The sequence below is a fragment of the Symphalangus syndactylus genome, chromosome 4 (assembly GCF_028878055.3).
Source record: "Symphalangus syndactylus isolate Jambi chromosome 4, NHGRI_mSymSyn1-v2.1_pri, whole genome shotgun sequence".
Taxonomy (NCBI): Eukaryota; Metazoa; Chordata; class Mammalia; order Primates; family Hylobatidae; genus Symphalangus; species Symphalangus syndactylus.
Genome location: NC_072426.2, coordinates 87081423 through 87104124, shown reverse-complemented (window position 1 = coordinate 87104124; position 22702 = coordinate 87081423). Strand labels below are relative to the sequence as shown.

Here is a 22702-nt window from a genome sequence, read left to right as displayed (position 1 = left end):
AAATCGTGCCACTGCACTCTAGCCTGGGTGACAGAGTGAGACTCTGTCTCAAGGAAAAAATTGCAGTATCATGGTACAACAATTACTTGATCATAATAGAAGATGTGTTCATTTTTTACATCTTCAGTCTCAGGCCATCCGTCTTATGCAGCCTTTTTATTTTTATAGACCTTGAACCACAGAACTACATTAAGCTAGTTTGCTGTTTTCCAGGGATGACATAAAGGAGAAGTGGGTAGAGGGTGATGCTGTTATTAGCAAGTGTGCATTCCAGGTAGCGGTTCGCAAAGGGGAGAAAACATAGCAGAAAGACAGGGGTGCAAGCTGAAACAAATAAGCCAGTAAGTAAAAAGCCACAACACTCTTGTGTGATTATTTAGATCTGAAACAAATAGCAGCATGTATTAATAGTCCCTGATGGTTTCACTGTATCATAGCGTAACTCTGGTATTCATAACGTCAATTCTGAATTTCTTTATGTGTTGAGAGAGTGTAATCATGCCCATTTTAGCAGAGCTGGTGAACTCTTAGCAATCTAGAATCACTCTCTGATAATTCCTGAATTAACAGTAGAAATTTAACTGTTTTATGTGGTGAAATTTTTCTAGGAAGCTTGTTCCATGGGCCATTTACCTATTAGCTAACAAAACAAATGGTCTATTGATAATTTCTCAAAAGCTCTGTAGAAAAAAAATACATATACAATATATTTCTCTACTGGCCGAATTGGATTTACTTGGAAAAGGAAAGAGGGTGTTATCAAAAAATTTAAATGTCTTGTTAGGTTCATAAGTTGTAGAGCAAGATTGAGAATGTGGAAGTGTTTTTATGCTTCATTGTTGGGAAGGATAAATTGCAAAAGAACATAGAGCTGGATGATTATCTGGGGTTCATTCTGTTGCAGGTGCCACAGATTGGCACTCCCCTCGGAATTGCCACCCCTTCATGGAGCCAGAGCAGGAGGGATATGGAGGGAAAGGGCCCTTTCCCAACTTCAGACTGAGCACCCAGAAGTCGACCTGGGACTGCTGTTTTGTTTCTAGGAAACTAGAAACCTTGGCAGAATTGAAATTTCGTAGGTGATTTTTTCTTCTTTGTTCTCCAAAAAATAAACTTGTATGTACACACATATGTATATACACTCACACCTACATAAAAGAAAGATAGTTTCAAAGAAATGATGTATCTTGTATAGTCCTTGAACAGTTATTTTACTATTCAAAGTAGGTTCTTTAAAATTTTAAATTTGAAATAACTATAGGTTTACAGGAAATTGCAAAAAATAGTAAGGAGAGGTCCCTTGTGCCTTTCACCTTTCCCTTAATGGTTACTTCTTACTACCCACAGCAGAGCATTAAACTAGAAATTGCCATTGGTACATTTTGTGTGTTTAGTGCTCTGCTGTTTAAACATATGTAGTTGATTTGTGAACCGCTGTGGCATCAAGACAGAAATGCTACCACCACCAAGATCTCCCTTGTGCTGCACACACCTGCCCCATGGCAGCCAGTAATCTGCTTTTCATCTCTATGATGTTGACATTTCAAGGATATTAATAGATGGAATCACATAGTATGTGACCTTTTAAAATTAGCTTATTTTCACTTGGCACAATTCCTTGAGATCTATCCAAGTTGTGTGAATCAACAGTTCTTTCCTTTTTATTGCTGAATAGGGTTCCATGGTTTGTTTATCCATTCACCTTTTGAAAGATAATCTCTTTCCCTAGTTTTTGGCTTTTAACAGTAAAGCAGCTGTGAACATTCATGTTCAGTTTTTTGTGTGGACATAAATTTTTATTTCTTTGGGAGAGGTGCTGTTAAAGAAAAAAAATTATTCAGTGACACTTGTTAAAGCATGGGAAGGAAGACATTATTCAGGATCATCCCTGTAAGTGTAGGGAGCAGTACAATAGTGTCTTACAATGGGTGGGGAGAGAGCGTGGCCTCAGTGCTGGATGTAGCATGGGCAAGTGGGAATTTGTAGCCAAGGAGCTGGTTGAGGGCCAGTGGATGGAAAATTCTCAAGAGGAAACGTCAGGTGTAAGGGGTTTCTGCCTAAACTGACCATAACAGGATTCTTTCTTGCTGAAGACAGGCCAAGGTGATCAGACATCAGCTGGAGGGTGGCAGAAGAAGAAGAGGGTAATCAGATACCTTGACGGGAGGTTTGCTAATGTGGCTTAGCAGGGTTCTTTGCTAAAACAGGAATTTACAAGGAAGTACACAGATAGGCCTGGGATAAAAGTTCAGGAGCCTGGCTCATTTGGCCAAGCAAAGAATCTTTGCCAGAGCCCAGGGGTGTGCAGTTGGTGGCTTACCTGTAAGTAGCTGTGCCATTTTACATGCTCACTGGCAATGTATGAGAGATCCAGTTTCTTCACATTCGTGTCCACATTTGATATTGTCACTTTTTTTTTATTTTAGCTGTGCCAGTAGGTGTGCAGCATAGTTTGGTTTGCATTTCCCTGATGTCTAGTAATGTTGACCATATCTTTTCTTTTTTTTTTTTTTTGAGATGGAGTCTCGTTCTGTCACCCAGGCTGGGGTGCAGTGGCGCGACCTCAGCCCACTGCAAGCTCCGCCTCCTGGGTTCACGCCATTCTCCTGCCTCAGCCTCCCGAGTAGCTGGGACTACAGGCGCCTGCCACCGCGCCCGGCTAATTTTCTGTATTTTTAGTAGAGACGGGGTTTCACCGTGTTAGCCAGGATGGTCTCGATCTCCTGACCTTGTGATCTGCCTGTCTCGGCCTCCGAAAGTGCTGGGATTACAGGCGTGAGCCACCGCGCCCGGCCGACCATATCTTTTCATGTGCGTATTTGCCGTCTATATATCCTCTTCAGTAAAATGTCTCTTTATATTTTTTGCCCATTTTCTAGTTGAAATTTTTTTCAATTGTTGAGCTTTGAGATTTCTTTATATCTAGGTGAGGCTTTTATCACATGTATTGTTTGCAAATATATTTTCCTAGCCTGTACCTCATTTTTTTGCCTTCTTAACAGGGTCTTTTGTAGAGCAAACATTTTTAATTTTGTTGAAGTTCAGTTTATCGTGTTTTTTTTTTCTTTCATGGATCATATTTTTGGTGTCATTCCCCATTCCCCATTCCCCACTCTCCAGCCCCAGACGGCCACAAATCTACTCTCGGTCTCTGTGAAATTGCCTATTCTGAATATTTCCTATAAGTGGAATCATATGTCTGGCTTCTTTCACTTAGCATATATTCAGGCCTCATCCCTGTTGTATCATGAACCAGTTCTTTTTATGGCTTTGTTTATTTTTATGGTTGAATAATGTTCCACTGCATGGATAAGACCACATTTTGTTTAGCCATTTGTCAGTTGATCCGCAATTAAGGTTGTTTTCACTTCTTCGTTTGCACCAGTACAGCTGCGTGTGCACCCTTCAGCCCTGCACCTTCCTTATACACGATGCACAGATGTACGCATGCAAGTACCTGTGTGTACAGTTTTGTTTTCTTTTTTAAATAATGGAGGATTAACTTATTTTATAGTTTTTTTCCTTCAGTGTTTGGGATGTCTTTTTATGTCTATACAAATAGATAAGATATATATCTCATTATTTTAAATGACTATATAGTGTTTAGTGTGACTGTTTAATTGATCCTATTCTAATAAACATTTAGGTGACATTGGGTAACTTCTTGTTTTTCTTTTTTATATAACAGTAGCACCAGGCACAGTGGTTTACGCCTATAATCCCAGCAGTCTGGGAAGCCAAGGTGAAAGGATCACTTGAGTCCAGGAGTTTGAGACCTGCCTGGGCAACATAGAGAGACCTCGTTTCTACAAACAAACAAACAAAAAATTATCCAGGCTTGGTGGCACTTGCCTGTAGTCCCAGCTACTTTGGAGGCTGAGGTGGGAGGATCACTTGAGCCCAGTAGGTGGAGGCTACAGGGAATTAGGATCACACCACTGCACTCCAGCCTGGATGACAGAGCAAGACCCTGTCTCAAACAAAAAAAATAGTGACACTAATCATCCTTGTGCAAGTGTCATTTTGGTGCATAGCTCATTTTACCTACTTTTGGATTTTTCTCTTCAGTGCTATTCGTCATTAACTTATTTAGAAGTGTATTGATTACTTCCTATAGGCCAGGCACTGTACTGTGTATCAGACCCTAGGGACACAAGCACTAGTAAAATGCTATTGCTATACTCGAGTTTTTTGTAAAGATGATATACCTGTAAGTAGGTAATCACGGTTCACTATGATAAGCGCACAATGTGTTATTACTAGAATCCTATGGAACAAGTAACTACATAAGGGAGTGTGGAGGATTAAAACAAGGGAGAGGATACTTGAGGTGGGTGTTTGTGAGGACAAATGGAAGTTCACTTGGGAAAAGATAAGAACACTGAGTTTTGAAATAGAATTGCAAGTGTGAAGAAAGGGACCAGCACTGCATAGGGTGGCATATTTAGGAAATAGCAAATCCATAGTTTAATACAGTTATCAGGAAGCTGTTGGGCAGGAATCGTAGCAGAAGGTAAGGCAGGTTAGGTTAAATAGATTGAAAACAGATTATAGCAGTCTGAATGCCCTTCTAAAGAATTTGGACTTCATTTTGTACATAATTAGAAATCATTGAAAAAGGCCGGGTGTGGTGGCTCACGCCTGTAATCCCAGCACTCTGGGAGGCCGAGGAGGGTGGATCACGAGGTCAGGAGTTCGAGATGAGCCCGGCCAAGATGGTGAAACCCCGTCTCTACTAAAAATACAAAAGTTAGCTGAGTGTGATGGCGCACGCCTATAGTCCCAGCTACTTGGGAGGCTGAGGCAGGAGAATTGCTTCAACCCAAGAGGCAGAGGTTGCAGTGAGCCGAGTTCGTGCCATTGCACTCCAGCCTGGGCGACAAGAGCGAAACTCTGTCTAAAAAAAAAAAAAAAAAAAAATCATTGAAAAAAAAATGTAGGCACACTTAAATTTTTTTAACATCAGTAAATTTTTGTGCTGTGACTGTTTTTAGAACACTTTATCACCTCCCGCAATCACTGCCTTCTACCTCCTCATCTAGGCAACCACTGCTTGTTTTCTGTCTCTAAATTTGCTTTTCCTAAACATTTCATATGCGTTGGAAACATACAGTATGCAGTATTTTTACATTGGCTTCTTTGATCTAGCGTGTCTTTGAGGCCCATGTACGCTGTAATGTGTATCAGTATTTTGTGCCTTTTTACTGCCTAGTGGTATTCCATTCTGTGGTGATGACACTTTATGTGCTCAGCAGTTGATGGGTGTTTGGATTGTTTCCAGTTTTTGGTTATTATGAACAAAGCTGCTATGAACATTTGTAGATAAATCTTTGTGTGGGCACATATTTCTCTTGGGAAGAGGAAATTTTGGATCCTGTGATGAGTTTATATATAACTTTAAGAAATTAGGGCATGGTAGCTCACACTTATAATTCCAGTGACTTGGGAGGCTGAGGCGGGTGGCTGAGGTGGGAGGATTGCTTGAGCTCAAGAGATCAAGGCTGAAGTGAGCCGTGATTGCGCTACTGCGCTCTAGCCTGGACAACAGAGCAAGACCTCACCTCTAAAAGAACAAAGAAAAAAATTTACAGACTATTCCCCAAAGTGACTGCATGATTTTACAGTCCCGTCAGCAATGTATGAGGTTTCCAGCTTCTCCAGATGCTTATCGACACTTGGTATTGTCTTTTGACTATGGCCATTCTAATGGCTGTATAGTGTATCTCTTGTAGTTTTAACTTGCATCTTCCTAATGACAGGATGTTTATAATCTTTTCATGAAGCATAGTTATATTTTAGAGACGTGAGTCCAGTGAATAGAGGTAAGAATGGAGGTGAGCTACATGAAAGATGAGAGCCTACGTCAGACAATATGTGTAGAGATGGGGAGACATTTTAAAGATACGTGTATCAGAGTTAGAATGAGCAGCATTTAGTAACTCCTGAGTATAATAGATGAAGCAGAGGGAAGTGGGGCTTGTGATCCCAAGATTTTAAACTTTGGCAGTTGGGCACTTTTTGGCTAATGGTGCTGCCATTAGCCAAAAAGTGACTGCAGGTACATAAACAGATTTTGTGCTGGTGGTTGATGGCTTTTATATTAATCTTGTTCTCTTGATGTGCCACTGGAATAAACATTTAATAGAGTGTTTGGAAACATGTATCTAGTTCAAAAGAAGGATCTGGGCTGAGGTATAAATTTAGGGCAGTTTACATTGTGTAGGGAACAACTAAATTCATGGAAGTAAATGATGTATCTGTTCCTAAGTCACCCTGTCTGCTGAGTTACTTGTGGCAAATTGTTTAAACAGTAAAAGAATTTAATATGAAAAGATCCACATTAAGATGATTCTAGGATTAATTCATTCAGGCATGACAGCATCACCAAGGACCAGATTCTTTGTATCTTTTAATGCTGCTGCTGTTCTTGATCTGTTGGGTTGTCCTCATGGTCCAGTTCTTGTTTACACATTCAAACCCAGAATTGCATGCAAAAAGGCCGGGAGCATGTGTTTTTGCCTGGGTCTTTTTTCATCAGCCAAGAAAACCTTTCCTAAAAGCTCCCTAGCAAACTTACTTTCTTGTCTTCTTGGCCAGAATTGCATTAGGTTTGTGTTACCAGACTACCCACTGGCAAGGGGAATGGAAATTGTCACAGTTGGTTCAGACCAGAGCTTTCTAGCCGAAGTATCTTTTTCTGTTATCTCTTCTGGAAGAAACCTTTTCCCCTTGCCTTTTGAGTCTCTTCTGTAGTTCAGGTATGTTAGATTTTCTATGCAACCCAGTTTTGTATCACTGAGTTGTTACTATTCAATACTTCACAACAGCAAATACTTGCCAAAATGCTACACTGTGTCATGCTGTATTCTAGGATACAGAAATGAATAAGAAACTTGTAGTTTGACATAGATATAAGCTTCAACAGAAGAATGCTATGATAGATTTGTACACTAAAGTTCCTTTGGACTATGGATTTAGTACAACTGTTTATATGTTTGGTTTTATGAGTAAAGGCATCTTGAGTTTCAAAATCCTTATATTCAATTTATAAATGAACTTTTGGAAATTTAGAACACAACCCATTCATGAGTTGACCCTCCCTTTCTAGTTAGGTGGTTACATGTTTATTATAGGAGTGCATGGTATACTAGCCTAAAGTAACTGTTCATTTGAGTTATTTACAGCTAAAACCACATTATGTTTTTCTGGAGCATGATGTTTGTGTTTTCTAGTTAACTTACCAAAGTAACAGTAATATCTTTAGTTTAAGAACCCAACTGAAATGTTTGTAAAATATAGATTGTTTTGTAATTTGGCTCTTTTTTTTTTAATGGTCATACGAATGCAGCTATAGTGTTTGCAGTATTTGTACAGTGCATGGGGTGCTTTTTCTGGGTGCTAAGAAGGGAGGAGAAATGATAGGGAAGAGGGGATTTGGAGTAGCCGAAGGAAAAAATGTGCAATCAGTGTTGTTGATTCCACTGAATTCTAAGAATTCCATTACATCTTGATATCTGGTACAAGCTCAAAGTTAATCTTAAATTTTGGCTTAGGGCATGGCCGTACATGCTGGTTACTCGGGAGGCTGAAGCAGGAGGATCCTTAAAGCCTGAAAGGTCAAGGCTCCTGTGAGCCATGATTGTGCCACTGCACTCCAGCCTGAGTGACAGAGTGAGACCCTGTCTTTAAAAAGAAAAAAAACAAGTGTCCAGGCATGGTGGCTCACGCCTGTAATCCCAGCACTTTGGGAGGCTGAGGCGGGCAGATCATGAGGTCAGGAGTTCAAGACCAGCCTGGCCAACATGGTGAAACCCCATCTCTACTAAAATACAAAAATTAGCTGGGCATGGTGGTGTGTGCTTGTAATCCCAGCTACTGGGGAGGCTTAGGCAGGGGAATGGCTTGAACCCAGGAGGCAGAGGTTGCAGTGAGCTGAGATCATGCCACTGTACTCCAGCCTAGGTGACAAGCAAGACTCTGTATCAAAAAAAAAAAAAAAAAAAAAGTGTTTTGGCCTAGATTCAGTAAAAGAATATTTACACTATTCTATAAAGCAAATCTTACGAATAATAGAAATCAGTGGGTGACATTCTGAAACCTTACAGATAACTGGTATGATATCCATAATCAGTGCTTGTCCTTGGATTCTGCATGGGTAGTGAGCTTTAAAGTATCTTGTTGGTTTAAGATTTAACCATTTTAATAATTTTGAAAACCAAGATGGATGTGTACATTCTGATGACAAGAAAAGATGTTTTGTAAGGGAAATGTGGGATTAAAATGAACTCTTTGTGTTTGTTTGCAAATAATTATTAATGTTGAGGAAATTTTGATGTTAGCTCTGAGTTATGAATGTTAGAATATATTTAGAAACGTTTGATTTTCATTTTTTCCATGTCATTAAGAAGCTTGGATATGTTTTTTAAAGAATTGCCTTCTTTTTCATGTGTTTTCTATAACTAATAGGCTTAGAAATTTCAGACACAAAATCTTTGAAAAAATGACTTGTACTTACTTGGCGTTTTGTTTTGACTAACACCCCTGGTGGTTGTTGAACCACAGTTCGTAGTGTTAAAAGCCTGTGGTAAATTACCCAGTAAGCTAAGTGATTAAAGTTGTTTGGAACATTTTGCCCACGTACGTCCTATTTTTATGTGTATACATATTTATAGATTTGTGCTCATAGGACTATAGCACCATATTGCAAAGGTCCTAACCTTTACTTTATTCACACAACTTCCAGTGTGTACAATGTGACTTGCAGAGCTGTACTGTGGAGCATATCCTTTCTTGTGTCTTTTGTTTACCTCTGAGTAATGAAGTCAAATCTTACTTGATTTTCCTTGGCAAGTCTATTTTATTAAGTTCTGGGATACATTGTGGGACTAACTAGTCTTAAATTCAGTCTTTAGGAAAGGTTTTCTGGGCTGGGCACAGTGGCTCACGCCTGTAATCTAAGCACTTTGGGAGGCCGAGGCAGGTGGATCACTTGAGGTCAGGAGTTCGAAACCAGGCTGGCCGACATGACAAGACCCTGTCTCTACAAAAAATATAAAAATTAACCCGGCGTGGTAGTGTTCGCCTGTAGTCCCAGCTACTCGGGAGGCTGAGGTGGGAGAATTCCTTAAGCCCAGGAATTTGAGACCAGCCTGGACAACAGGGCAAAACCCCATCTCTACAAAAAATATAAAAATTAGCTGGGCATGGTGGTGCATACCTGTAGTCCCAGCTACTCAGGAGGCTGAGGTGGGAGGATTATTTGAGCCCAGGAGGTGGAGGCTGCAGTGAGCTGTGATTGTGCCACTATACTCCAGCCTGGGCAACGGAGCCAGAGCTTGTCTCAAAAAAGAAAAAGAAGAAAAGGTTTTCTGAAGTTTATGTTAAGTGTTTGTACATGTGGGAAAACAGGGAAGAACAGATCACCTGGGGTTTTGGACTTTTGAAGATGGGATGTTTGAAAGCTCTTTTGGTTATGTTATTTGCTATTTTTTAAACTTTAGATTTAGCCTGAAGCCTAAAACTTTAGCCAAGGAAACAATGTTTTAGTAAATGGTGCTGTAATAAACAATAGTTGGTAAGTAGTTTACATGTTAATTTTATAATGATACATTGGAAATATCTGGCAGAATTAGAATCAGGCTATATATATATGTATATATATATATGTGTATATGTATGGTGTGTGGGTGTGTGTGTATGTGTGTGTAGTCAGGCTGGTCTCGAACTCCTGACCTCAAGTGTTCCACCCACCTCAGCCTCCCAAAGTGCTGGGATTATAGGCATGAGCCACTGCACCTGGCCAGGCCATATATTTTTGAAACAGACACTTTGATGGACTGTTTTTACTTTTATGGGGACAAATTCATTTGAACTTTAATAAAGTGATTGCCTGCTCTCTCTCCCACACCCTCAGGGAAGAATGGAGTAGTTGGCAAAGAATGGCTTTGGAGGAAAATCTCTTTATGCCATTTCTAAGATGGAAACAGTGCATTTCTTTTCTTGATTAGTAAAAGGGAAATTAAAGATTATGAGCATCTCAGAAGAACACTAAACACTAACTCTTTATTTTTGCCTTCCCTCATTTCTCTGAGGTACAGCCTGAGAGTTTTATAGTCATATGATGACTCTGAAAAATGTTAGAGACCTGGCTGAGTTGTGGGTAACTAGTGCATTGAGAAGACTGAAAGGCTCCTGAATGCAGACAAAGCATTACTAATTGCATTCAGGGTCAGGCTGTCTTTAGCCGGACCATGAAAGATACAGCAGCCTGTCTGCTGAGCGGAGACTCTTGTCTTTAAGAAAGACTGCTACCTGATATGCTAGACCGTTTCAGGTTGCCCTAGTTTACATGAATTTAGTCATTATTGTCAAGACTGCTAAACCTCAGTGTGACAGAAGTGATACTTCTAAATGGACTTGAAGACAAGGTGTTTGACCTTGCAGTGGGGCATAGGCAACGTTCATACAGTTTTTAAAATACGAAACAGAATACTTTGCTATTTGAAGTTTCCGTTAAAAGATTGAATGAAATTATTTTTAAGATCGCAAAGTAAACAGCAGACATATCTTTAGAAATTTTTTTATGACTTGAACCCAGGATGCGGAGGTTGCAGTGAGCTGAGATTGTGCCACTGCACTCCAGCCTGGGCGACAGAGCGAGACCCTGTCTCAGAAAAAAAAAAAAAATCAAGCTTTAATCGTTTCTGTTTTTTAGATTTATGAATGCTTGCCCCTTAAAGGGTAAGATATTAATGGCAGTACTAATATACCGTAGTTTAGACCTATTCCACAGGCATAGACCAACCAGTACAATTAGTTCTTCAACCTCACAAGTCCTAATGTTCTAGGTAGAAGTGTGGCTGAAATTAAAACTGGTTATTAGACTTTGTAATACAAAAGTAGAAAAAAGTGATATTAGCTGGGTGGTCCAATATATTTTTGTCTAAGTAGGAATCTGAATATTGTAGAATTGTACATTTTGGTACTGCTTCTAGCTATTCCTGTTCTTTTTTTTTTCAAATTGAGATGAGATTTTTTTTTTCTCCAAAGCTTAAGCTAACATAGGAATTTTATATGGAAGTACTGTTCCCACAGAACTAACTTTACAAACGTAAAGCTTGGGCAGAGGTTGAGGAAAATGGTAAAGTGATAGATTTCTTAAAAACTGTAGAAATTTTCATTGACTTTACTTTGTAAATGTATAGTTGTACACGCGAAACACTTCTAGTATTGCTTCTACATGTATTATTCTGACAAAGTTCCTTAAGTTAGTCCTTAAATTAGTTCTTTTTTTTTCTAAACAGACTTATGAAAATATGCATCAGTTTAATACTGTCTTGGAATTCATGAGATGGAAGCATAGGTCAAAGCTGTTTGGAGAAAATCGGAAGTACAGTTTTATCTAGCCACATCTTGGAGGTAAGGAAAATAACATAATTAGAATAATATGAAATTTCTTATTTTTTAATAGTTGAAAATAATCCTTCCACACCACAACTTTATTTGAGCGTTCTTCAGTTTCTTTGTAACACCACAACTTTATAGTAGCTTCTTTAGTTTCCTTAATCATCTTCCTGAGGAGTTCATAAGTAATTCTAATATATATTCCTCATAAATGTTGAACCTCTTCAGGAGTGAAAGGTATTTATTTCTTACTAATCACTTTCATAAATCTCTTTTTAGAAGGTAAGCATTAAATGGTTTATATGTTTATTTCTTCCCCCTAAGTTTGCAAAGCAGAGTTCAGAATGCAAGATTAGGCCAGGTGTGCTGTAATCCCAGCACTTTGGGAGGCTGAGGCAGCTGGGTCACTTGAGGCCAGGAGTTTGAGACCAGCCTGGCCAACATGGCGAAACCTCGTCTCTACTAAAAATGCAGAAATTAGCTGGGCATGATGGCTTAAGCCTGTGATCCCAGCCACCTGGGAGGCTGAGGCATGAGAATTGCCTGAACCCAGAATGCAGAGGTTGCAGTGAGCTGAGATCACGCCGCTGTACTCCATTCTGGGCAACAGAGTGAGACTCTGTCTCGAAAACAAAATAAAAAGAAAAATAAAAATAAAGATTATATTGAAAAATGAATGTTTATGTTTTTTCTGAAATTTTTAACGCTTTTTAGAATTCAGGATTTTTTTTTTTTTTTGAGACAGGATCTTGCTTTATCACCCAGGCTGGACTGCAGTGAGCATAGTTTTCAACCCCCTGGGCTCAAGCGATCCTCCTGCCTCAGTCTCCCACATAGCTGGGACTACAGGCACACATCACCATGCCCAGCTAATTTATTTTTTGTAGAAACAGGGTCTCATTATCCCTCTGTGTTGCTCAGGCTGGTCTTGAACCCCTGGACTTAAGTGACCCTCCCACCTCAACCTCCCAAAGTGCTGGGATTACAGGCATGAGCTACCACACCCAGCCCAGGATAAGATTTTTTAACATGTTAGAATAATAGATCTTTGGAAATAGAATTTAAAGAGGTAGGAGCTGCAGTCATGCCAGAAATAGGAGGAAAGAAGCCATCCTAAGACAGTATGTACAGGAAAATCAGGCTTACTGTTTTAAAATCCATTTAGAGACTAATGATCAGGTAAAAGGTTTGAATTATGTGGGGAATCTACATTTTAAGAAATAGATAGGATGTATGGTTTTATGAAGTGGTCTACACCTACACTTCTGGAAGTGGTAGGCTTTGCTCGCTGCTACTGTTAATACTTGCAGCATTCACTTGCCCTTCTCCTGCCCCTGCCAAACTGCTGGATTAGCACTTCTGAAAAATACCGTGACTCTCAAATTCTATTATTAGGTTTCAGATTGTTTGATTGGTAGAGTTGTGATCGTTTTTTTCTTTCTCAGTTCTTTTGGTTTCCATGACTGTGTGCTCTTCTGATTCTACTTATTTAATTACTCCTTCACCTTTTTTCCTTCCCTCCTACTCTTAAATAATAATGACCTTCCCCAAGGTTTTATCTTAGAAATTATTCTGTTTTTTTCTTGTGTCTTTCCTAGTCTCATGATTTCCGCAATTATCTCTAAAATGATCTCTCTCAACTTCCTATCTCAGTTGTGGCATTTTCTCTAAGCTTCAGGCCCATATTTTCAGCTGTTTACAGATGGCTCAGCTTAGTGCCTCAGACTTCCCATTATCTAGCACATCATTCATCATGAGCTCTGCACCCGCTATTTCTCCTTCTGTTAATGGACCTCTTTGTCACCCAGGCTTAGAGTCTCAGTGCTGTATCGAATTCCTCATCATTTGCTTCCTACCCTTAGGCACAAGTGAAGTCCTATCAGTTTTACCTCTCTAATGTATCACAAATATTTGAATCCTCTCCTTCCAAATCCCCCTTCACCATCCAAGTTTAGGTCCTTGTATTACATCTCACTGAAAATATTGCAGGGATCTCCCAGCTTGTGCTGCTTCTCACTCCTACTTCACTTTACGTATTGCTGCCAGCTTAAATTATCTTAAGAGATAGTTTTGCTTGTATTGTCGGTGACACTTTGCCTGTCTGCCAGAGTAAGGACAAATTCCTCTAATTTTAAAGATAGTGTAGCTTTGCCTTCATCTGTCCATTTCTTTCACCCTTTAAACATTTATTAAACACCTACTGTATGCCAGGCACTGTGTCAGGTCAGAATGCAAAACATTAAATAAAAACAGGTTCCTAGCTATACTCAAAAAATAGTCTGTCTAGGGATGGATGAGCATGAAAACAATTATTGAAGTGCAATCTGAGAAGTGCTGTATTATAATTGAAAAGATATATTTGATTATCCCACACTGTGTACATAGATTATAACATCGCTGGTACGCCCATAATTGCATACAGCTGTAATTTTCAAAAGAATTTAAAAATACAAGTGACGATGTCAAAAAACAAAGGTGTATTGGCATCACCTGGAAAGACTACACCAATGTTGTGAGAGGACAGAATTGTCAGGCAGGCTTCACAGAAGAGATAATATTTGAGCAGAGTCTTGATGGACGAATAGAAGATTGCCGAATGGAAATTGGAAAGTGTAATACTGTAAAATACATATGTGGTTTTTGATGCCATTTCCTGGCATTCAACTCTTAAAATCCTTGAAACCTCTGAAGTGATGTCTTTTTGTATGCTAATGAGTTAACTGGTAGATGACAGCGCCCTTGGTAGCTTTAGGATGGGGGCTGGTCAGCAGAAAGACTAAGGCAGGATTAGAATCAGAACTTTCAGTTCCTGCCCCCACCAACCCCCAACATTTAGGGAGGGGAGAAGGGCGAAGGTTAAGTTGATCACCAGTGACCCGTGGTTTAATTAGTCGTGCCTACAGAATGAACGTTCCATAAAAATCCAAAGAACTGGGTTCAGAGAGCTTCTGGATAGCTGAACATGTGCAGGCTCTGGTGTCCTGTACATCTCTTTATCTATCCTTTGTAACATCCCCTGTAATAAACCTGTAAACATAAATGTTTCCTTGAATTCTGTCAGCCGCTCTAGCAAACTAATAGAACCTGAGAAAGGGGTTGTGGGTACCTGGATTTATGGCTGGTTGGTCAGAAGCACAGGTAAAATAACCTGGGCTTGCCATTAGCATTGGAAGTGGGAGCCGTCTTGAGGATGGATCCCTCAACCTGTGGAATCTGATGCTGCCTCCAGGTGGGTAGTGTCAGAATTTAATTGGAGGTTCCAGCTGGTGTCTGATGCAGAATTGTCTGCTTGCTTGTTGGTGGGGAGAAACCCTCACACATTTGGTAAGAAAAGTCTTCCCTGTTGATTGTTTTGGTGAGAGGGCAGAGGAAAAATAGTTTGAGTGTTTTCCATACTCACAGAAGGCAAGGGAATTAATTTCATGCAGAGCCCAGAGCGGGGTGGAGGCAGAGCTTGAAAGTATATAGAATGTACAGAAGATAGAATAATTTTTGTATGGCTTGAATTTAGAATAGGAGAGAGAGTTTGAGGGACAAGACTGGAAAGGACCTTATGAAGAATTTTGAATGCCATGGCAAGGAGTCTAGACTTTTATTTTGTGAAAAATGGGCAGTCATTGAAAAATTTTAACATTTAAAGATATTTTGGATTGTGATTTTTTTTTAAATAATATGATGGTTGTATTAGTTTTCATGCTGCTGACAAAGACATACCCAAGAATGGGTAATTTGTAAAGGAAAGAGGTTTAATGGACTCATAGTTCCACGTGGCTAGAGAGGCCTCACAATCATGGCAGAAGGTGAAAGGCACATCTTAGGGGGCAGCAGGCAGAGAGAAGGAGAGCCAAGCGGAAGGGGAACCCTCTTACAAAATCATTATATCTTGTGAGACGTATTCACTACCAAGAGAACAGTATAGGGGAAACTGCCCCCATGATTCAATTATTTCCCAATGGGTCCCTCCCACAACATGTGGGAATTATGGGAGCTACAATTCAAGAGAAGATTTGGGTGATGACACAGCCAAACCATATCATTGGTGATATGAATGGTAGTTTGGAAAAAGGAAAAACCAAAACTAGAGAGACAAGTTAGGCTATTCTTAACTGTTTCAAGCAAGAAATAATGAAGCTGTCAACTTAAGATGGGGGTCAAATTACCCGGTTAAGCATTGGTTGTTTAGAAAATGTTTAATTTTCTTCTATTTCCCTATGTACTATACTCTTCAGCTAGTGATTTGAAATTGTCCTTCATTTTCTCTACTCTCTTCTCTTGGCATATTTTTGGCCCTCTCTCTCTTGTGGAGTGCCTGTGAACTTTAAAAACCCCATCTCAAATGCCAATTCATCCCTAAAGTTCTTTCTAATCTGTATTGCTTTGACTCTAAATATATGTCTTTTCCTAGTCTAAAGCCCCCAAAGCACTTATTTTTATTCTACAGGATATTACTTTTTTTGGTCCCTATTAAACTATGTGGCAGCAAGTCACAAAGGAGGAATCAGAAAGTAACCTGCTCCCCACCCTTGGTGTGTAGTCCAGTTAGCAAGGTATGTATATAAGTAATATAAGTAATGATAACATTGCCATGCAAAAGTGAGGAATGCCACAGGAGTAAATTGTTGCTTCTAGTCAGGGTCCTGTAACTGAGAAGCACAGGTAGAACATAGGAGGTTATGTGAGCTGAGCTTTGAAAGATGAGTAAAATTTAGATGGGTAAAGGATATTTCTGGAAAAGTGGGTGGATAGAAAATGAATGTTTTTGTAGGAATGTGGTGAAGGTCTTAGAAAGGGCAGGAAGTATAATGTGAAGAAAGCTCTTTTAGGGAAATTACTCTAGCGGTGATATATAAACTATACATCATTAGAGAAATGAAGTGAGGAGGTAGGGAGCTGAGTGAGGAGATTGTGGCAGTAGTTAGGCATGAGCTGATCAGAATTCAATCAGGGTGGTGATTGTGGAAATAGAAAAGAAAGACTCAATGGTAAAGGTATTGTGGCGGAAGAAGGGACACTGATGTGTGACTAGATGTTGGAAAGAGATGATGCCGCCCGAATTTTGAGCCTGGATGGTGGGGATAATGTTGGCCTCATTAATAGCCAAGGTAAGTTGGATCCTACTTTTCTAAATGTAGAGAAACATTCAAATTTATGTTTTACTGTACTGTTGGTCTCTTAATTTGCTTATATGCAACAAGTTTTTTTGGCATTATTTTTCTAGCCTTAACATATTCAAAGGGAGATTTTATGAAAAAAGCAAAGTATTACCTCTTTTACAAAAGCAGTTTTTAAGGAAATAAACAGTATTCTGTTCATAGTTACCTCTTTTGCTATCATGTTAAATGCTGTGTAAGATTTAGTAAAATTTACGAATGTTTAAAGTATTTCTACAGGTATAATTCTGACACCATTACCAAAGGATAGTATCTTGTTTTAATAGAATTACTGCTTAAGGAATGGGGACCTGTGAAAAATTCCTTAAGTAGAATTCGATGTTTCCATATTAACAGATAGGCATTATTATGGTACTGTGCATTAGAGAAATATTGTATAGTAAGGCAGTAAGTTAATTATATAAAACTGGCTTTTAAAATGCATTTATTAAAATTCTTATCAACTGTTAACTGATGACTGATTTAGAACTTTGCAATATTTAGAAACAATCTAATACTCTCTGTTGAAAATAATCACTAATTGTTTTATAATTATTATACGTGTGTAAAACTGGAAGACACTACATTATTGAGGAAGGAAGGCACTTGTGTTTTGTTTTTTAAGTCAGGCTTTGTGTTGAACTTTTATTTATTTATTTATTTATTTATTTATTTATTTAGATGGAGTTTCACTCTTGTTGCCCAGGCTGGAGTGCAATGGCACAATCTTGGCTCACTGCAACTTCTGTCTCCTGGGTTCAAGTGATTCTCCTGCCTCAGCCTCCTGAGTAGCTGGGATTACAGGCACCCGCCACCACACTCAGCTAGTTTTGTATTTTTAGTAGAGACGAGGTTTCGCCATGTTGACCAGGCTGGTCTTGAACACCTGACCTCAGGTGATCTGCCCACGTCAGCTTCCCAAAGTGAGCCACTGTGCCCAGCGCAGCATACTCTGTTTAAAAGCACAGGCAGTGTAGCCAGAGGACTTCAGTTTGAATCTTGACTTTACCACTTAGTTTGTGTTCTCTTGAAAGAAGAGCCTGAGAAAAAGACTTACCGGCTGATAGGTTATTTGGGAGATGAACCAAAAAGCAGAAGTGAGAGAACGGGAAAAGTGAGACAGAGAAGGGAGTGAAGTTTCATTAAGTGGGTGATCCAATTCCCCCTGCGGGCAACTGGGCTTCAGCCCTGTGGGTGTCTTCTGAATGTACCTCACTGTTGTCCCACCAAAGGACAGGGAGCCTGAGACATGCATGCACCAACTTTCACCTGTTGTTAATTGAAGGTTGCTCCGTGAGCTTTAACTCCAGCAGGTCTGTGCTTGCGCCTCCATGCTGTTGAGCAGTCTCCCTTAGGTTTACAAAGTCTCCAAGGAACAAAACAGAGCAGTGCCTCCACTCCCATTTGAGTCAGGTGCTGTGCGTGCCACATAGACCTGCCCACCAGAGCCACAGTGCAGAGAGGGGTGAGCTGCAGAGCACCACCAGGGTCTGCTGTGGTCTGCCCCTTTTATCAGTGAGATTCCCTCATACCCCATTAGATCTGCTCTGTCACTGACCCTGCAGATTGGTGGCTGATTATAATCACTAAAGAAATATCTACCAAGTGCAGTGGCTTATGCCTGTAATCCCAGCACTTTGGGAGGCCGAGGCGGGCGGATCACGAGGTCAGGAGATTGAGACCATCCTGGCTAACATGGTGAAACACCGTCTCTACTAAAAATACAAAAAATTAGCTGGGCGTGGTGGTGGGCGCCTGTAGTCCCAGCTACTTGGGAGGCTGAGGCAGGAGAATGGCCTGGACCCGGGAGGCGGAGCTTGCAGTGAGCGGAGATCGTGCCGCTGCACTCCAGTCTGGGCAACAGAGCGAGACTCCGTCTCAAAAAAAAGAAATATCTAAAACAGGAGGGTTAAAATCCCCACCACTGCAGCTGGTCCTGAGCTCTTATTTCCATCCTTGACATTCATATGAGAATGCTCTAAGAGCCCTCAGTTGTGCTGGCAGTACGGTGTTCTCTGGGCAGGGAAGGCAAGCCTGCATCTGGAGTGTTGGTTCTGCACCCTCCTTGTTAGCTGGCATTTGGCAGTGGCAGTAGTTAGGTCACCCTTCATAAGAAGGAGCCCATGCTGTTGGGCCTATGTAGAGCCTTCCTCTCTGTCACTCCACAGGCTCCATTGACGGGCCAGGTACTCCAGCCTTGGGAACAAGCTGGCTGACAGCACTGACAGGCCATCCTGTCTGTCCTTGGGGTGTAGTTGAATGCCTCTTCTGTGGGAGGTGCCTTGTGTTGGTCATTCACATAAAATAAAGATTGGCACATTGTGTTCCCTCCCTTAGGGCTGTCAGCATGCCTCTTCTCCAGGCTTCTGGTCTCTTATTTCCTTTTTGGCCCCTTTTAATACAAAAATTAGTTGGGCATGGTGGTACATGCCTGTAATCCCAGCTACTCAGGAGGCTGAGGCAGGAGAATGGCATGAACCTGGGAGGTGGAGGTTGCAGTGAGCCAAGATTGTGCCATTGCACTTCAGCCTGGGCAACAAAGCAAGACTCTGTCCCCCCGGCCCACAAAAAAAAAAAAAAAAAAAAAGTTAACCACACACCCACTTGCTTCTGTAGAGAAACCTAGAACTCCTGGTCTCAGAAATGTCATCCAGGTCTCGCTTTCAGGCTTTTTGATTATTCTGCAACTCCAGAAAAAGAGGCTGTTTAGTCCCACTCTCTTCCATTCAGACTGCCTCCTCTTAAGTTTTAAAGATACTATTATTTTTTCTTAATTTAAGCTTAGTGGATTTACTTCTGGTTTACTTATTTGATCCCTCTCCAGTTTGAGTGCTTTAATTTTATTTATTTATTTATTTATTTAGAGGTGGAGTCTCACTCTATCTCTCTGCTAATTTTTGTATTTTTAGTAGAAATGGGGTTTCACAATGTTGGCCAGGCTGGTCTGGAACTCCTGACCTCAAGTGATCCACCCACCTTGTCCTCCCAAAGTGCTGGGATTACAGACATGAGCCCCTGCGCCTGGCCCATTTTGGGTGCTTTTAGATGTAGACGGTGGTTTGTGAATTTGCAGCTCCATATGGTATAGTGGGGAGAGCATGCCACAAGGTTTTCAGTAGCATCTCCTCATATTCTGTTACTACACTTCAATTCCTAACTTATCTTCCAGCCTAATAATTTCTCTCTTGCACTACTGTCTTATGGTTTCAACTGTGAAAGGTAATTTCCAGTCTCGGTGTCACAGATACTCCAGTTTAACCTCTGATTATATCTTACGTATTCTTTCTTCCTTTTCTTTCTCCCTTCCCTGCTCTGTCTTTTATAGGGCAGGGGTTAGGGAACATCTCATTGCCCCTTTTGTTCTAATTTTTCCTCATTGCCTCTTTTTAAAATGATTTTTTTTTAAAAGATTATATATTGGCCAGGCACGGTGGCTCATGCCTGTAATGCCAACACTCTGGGAGGCCAAGGTGGGAGGATTGCTTGAGTCCAGGAGTTCGAGACCCCATCTTTATTTAAAAATACACACACACACGTGTGTATGTATGTGTGTATAAAGATTATGTAAGCAGCCTATTAATAAGTTCCTATATAAAATTTTAAACACTATGCACCAAAGCCTTTTAGGCCCTCTTCCCCACCCTTCACCCCATTGCCCTCCTCACCACCCTCCTTCCCCTCCATCCCACTGCCATCTTGGGGACCTCTGTTTCTTAGGTTATTGGTCTGTTTGTGTATTCCATTCCCTGTTGAGTTAATTTTTGTATTAATATCTTTATAGAAAATCATACTTTTTTTTTTTTTTTTTTTGAGATAGAGTCTCCATCTGTCGCCCAAGTTGGAGTACAGTGGTGCCATCTTGGCTCACTGCAACCTCCGCCTCCCGGGTTCAAGCAATTCTCCTGCCTAAGCCTCCCAAGTAGCTGGGACTACAGGCACCTGCCACCACGCCTGGCTAAAGTTTTGTAGTTTTAGTAGAGATGGGGCTTCACCATGTTGGTCAGGCTGGTCTCTAACTCCCGACCTCAATGATTGCCTTGGCCTCCCAAAGTGCTGGGATTACAGGCATGAGCCACCACGCCCAGTCCATACAGTCATTCTTGATTTTCAGATTTATTCTTATAAAATTATGCCTAATGAGAATATCTGTCTCATAAAGTTAGTTTGAAGATTAAGGAATTTAACATATAAAGTATGTAGAACAGTGCCTGGCCTATAGAGCTCTAAGTGTTAACTGTTATTTAATATTATTATACTTGAATATTTATAATTATTTTTGGTAGGCCTCCTTGTACTTCATATTATTTATTTGTTCTTTATTTTTGTGCTTAGACTTCCTAGGGATATTGAACTTTCTAGGTAATTTCATGGGTCTTTTCAAAGAGCCAGCATTTTGGTTTTATAAATTAACTCCACTTTTTTGTTACATATTTAATAATTTTTGCTTTTAACATACTACCTTTTCTTCCTGCCTTTGGTACCCATTCTTGTCTTCCATCTCGGTTGCCCATAATAGTCTTCTATTTTTAAACATTTTTCTGTTGTTTCTGAGGATTTAGGAACAGTAGGAACACATTTGTTTATTCTCCCAGACTTAGTTAGAGCTGCTCATATGTTTTCAAAAGCTTCTTGCACCTCTGTCTCCTAGTGGTCTATAATCTTTCCAGCAACCCAGGATTTAAATCTGGGAACCGCCTATGACAACTGCATCTCTACTTTCTGTCAGATCTAGAAGTTGCTAAATTCTGTCAGTGCCACCTCTATAATAGTTTTCTTCCACTTCTCTATTCTCATTGCCTCTTGGTTGGGATGGTTACTTCTTGTGTGAACTACTATAATTACCCTTTGGCTTATCTACCTCACCCTGTCCCTTTTATCCCATGTAATGCTTCAGGAGTGATTTTTCTAAACCATGGTGCACTCACTTCTTTGTTCTGAAACCTCCAGTGATTTATTGTCTGCTGAGTAAAGTTCAGGCTACTTTACACTAGCATTTGAGAATCTTATGAATTAATTTCTGCCTACACTTAATAATTCTTTATTCCCTTGTTCTTTAGGAAAAATCATAATTGGTAAGATAAACCAAATATAAAACTATATAGTAATGCTGTTTTTCGGTCTTACTGATGTCACTCTATTCCTTATCTTTACCATGCTTTTCTGACTTTGTGCTTTTGCCTCTGGATTTCCCAGTCTGGAATGCCTCTCTCACATCCTAGTATGTTGAAATCTGTCCATTATTCAAGTGTGAGCTTAGATGCCAACACTTTGATGAAGGCTTATCTGATCCCATTGCCTAGAATTAATCTTCTTTTCCCATGTCTTTGGATTTGAACTGCAGCTTCTGTGCTCTGTTACTAGTCTTCCACTTCTCTATTCTCATTGCCTCTTGGTTGGGATGGTTACTTCTTGTGTGAACTACTATAATTACCCTTTGGCTTATCTACCTCACCCTGTCCCTTTTATCCCATGTAATGCATACCATTTTCGATAGTCTACCAGTAACTTCTGTGCCTTAGATCCACATCTACACTGGCTTGTCAGGATTGGTCAGTGAATCAAATAGGTAGTAAGTATAAGCTTCTAGAACTGCACTATCCGATATGGTTGTCATTAGCCACTTGTATTTTGACTACTGAGTAGCCACATATGGTTAGTGGCTACTTTATTGAGTAACATAGAGACTTTCATGATTGCAGAAAGTTATTTTCAGCAGTATCTAGAACAATGCCTGGCAAGTAATAGACACCAGGGAATGTTGTTCCTATGTATCACATCCTCATAGTAGACACTCAGTAAATATTAGTTTAACTTTCCTTTCCTCATCTGAATTTTATTAGCGTTTACCTGTGCCATTTAAAAAGTAATAGTTTATCTTTATGGCAGCTAACACAGTGTATGAACAATAAATATATGTTGGGTGAGTAAGTAAATACTACGAAGCATCCAGAAAGCATCTTGCTCTCTTTTGGGGTGGGGAGAGTAGGGGAGTGGAAATTAAAAAAAATTCATTACTCAGGCCGGGTGCAGTGGCTCATGCCTGCAATCTCAGCAGTTTGGAAGGCCGAGGCGGGTGGATCACTTGAGGTCAGAAGTTTGAGACCAGCCTGGCCAACATGGTGAAACCCCATCTCTACTAAAAATACAAA

General features: G+C 40.2%; 1 protein-coding gene across 11 annotated transcripts in view; it reads left to right on the top strand.

The window, feature by feature from the left end:
* The window catches only part of BMPR1A (bone morphogenetic protein receptor type 1A), a 174675-nt gene that overhangs the window by 75069 nt on the left and 76904 nt on the right, over nt 1–22702 (top strand). For 5 of the 11 annotated variants that reach the window (XM_063638134.1, XM_055275474.2, XM_063638132.1 and 2 more), the window contains one exon: nt 11304–11418. The exons of 1 other annotated variant lie outside the window; for it this stretch is intronic. The gene's annotated coding sequence lies outside the window, so the exon portion shown is untranslated. Of the gene's footprint in view, nt 1–904; nt 1080–11303; nt 11419–15844; nt 15951–22702 lie in introns of all 11 variants that reach the window. 5 more of the 11 variants (XM_063638136.1, XM_063638135.1, XM_063638133.1 and 2 more) reach the window with 2 other exon arrangements.